The sequence below is a fragment of the Gossypium hirsutum genome, chromosome A11 (genome assembly GCF_007990345.1).
Source record: "Gossypium hirsutum isolate 1008001.06 chromosome A11, Gossypium_hirsutum_v2.1, whole genome shotgun sequence".
NCBI lineage: Eukaryota > Viridiplantae > Streptophyta > Magnoliopsida > Malvales > Malvaceae > Gossypium > Gossypium hirsutum.
Genome location: NC_053434.1, coordinates 14,137,796 through 14,139,125, shown reverse-complemented (window position 1 = coordinate 14,139,125; position 1,330 = coordinate 14,137,796). Strand labels below are relative to the sequence as shown.

At 39.3% G+C, this 1,330-nt stretch overlaps 1 non-coding gene across 1 annotated transcript; it reads right to left on the bottom strand.

Annotated features, from left to right (window-relative positions):
• Positions 1 to 506: 506 nt before the first annotated feature.
• Positions 507 to 613, bottom strand: LOC121210245 (small nucleolar RNA R71). The gene has a single exon (XR_005905367.1). It is a non-coding gene; the product is annotated as a small nucleolar RNA R71 (small nucleolar RNA).
• Between the last annotated feature and the right edge of the window lie 717 nt (positions 614 to 1,330).

The following is a 1,330-nucleotide window of genomic DNA, read 5'->3' as shown; positions in this document are numbered from 1 at the left end:
ACCAAAGAGAAATAAGGCGCAGCTTAAGCTACACAGAAAACGAGAAAGAAGACGATACTCAACCCCCAACCGAAGAGATGGCTGAAAACGAAGGCAATCAGCTACCTCCTACAATTGCGGCTAATCAAAATCCTACTCCACGTACTATGTATGACTATGCTAAACCTTCTTTAACAGGAACTGAGTTAAGTATAGTTAAACCTGCTATTGCTGCGAATAATTTTAAACTAAAACCAAACACAATTCAAATGATACAGCAGTTTATTCAGTTTGATGGTTTGCAGGATGAGGATCCCAACAATCGCTTGGCGAATTTTCTAGAGTTTTGCGATACTTTCAAAATTAATGGCATTTCTGATGATGCCATTTGCCTTCGGTTGTTCCCTTTTTCACTGAGAAACAAAGCTAAACAGTGGTTGAACTTGTTACCACGAGGGTCTATCACTACTTGGGAACAAATGACCGAAAAATTTTTACTAAAATATTTTCCGCCGGCTAAAACGGCTAAATTACGTAATGATATCTCTTCTTTTGTGCAGATGGATTTAGAAACACTTTACAATGCATGAGAGAGATACAATGACTTATTGAGAAGGTGCTCTCACCATGGGTTACCGCTTTGGCTTCAAGTACAAACATTCCACAATGGTTTGAATCCCTCGACTCGATAAATGGTTGACGCAGCTGCTGGCGGAACCATCAACAACAAAACACCTGAAGAGGCTTATGAATTCACTGAAGAAATGTCACTGAATAACTATCAGTGGCAAGTCATGAGGTCTAAGCCAACAAAAACAGCCGGCGTTTACAACGTCAACTCAGTTACTATAATGTCAAATCAGGTAGAACTTCTCAATAAAAAGATTGATGGTTTACTTGGTTCTACGCAGGTACATCAAGTAATGAGGTGTGACTCAAGTGGAGGAGGTGTGCATACATAATATCAATCATTCAATCCGACAACCGAAGAGGAACAAGTCAACTATATGGGTAACAACAACTTTCAACCTCAAAATAACCCATACAGTAATACTTATAATGCAGGTTGGAGGAACCACCCAAATTTCTCCTGGGGTGGTCAGGGGAATCAAAAGCCACAACATCCTCCGGGCTACCAACAACCACCCTACCAAAAGGAAAAGAAGCCAAATCTTAAAGAGATGCTCTCAAATTTCATATCAGTGTCAAAAACCCATTTTTAAAACACCAAGACAACACTTAAGAATCAACAAGCATCAATCCAAGGACTCGAAACTCAGATAAGCCAGCTTTCCAAACTAATCTCAAAAAGACCACTAGGAAGTTTACTTAGTAATACCAAATTAAGAAA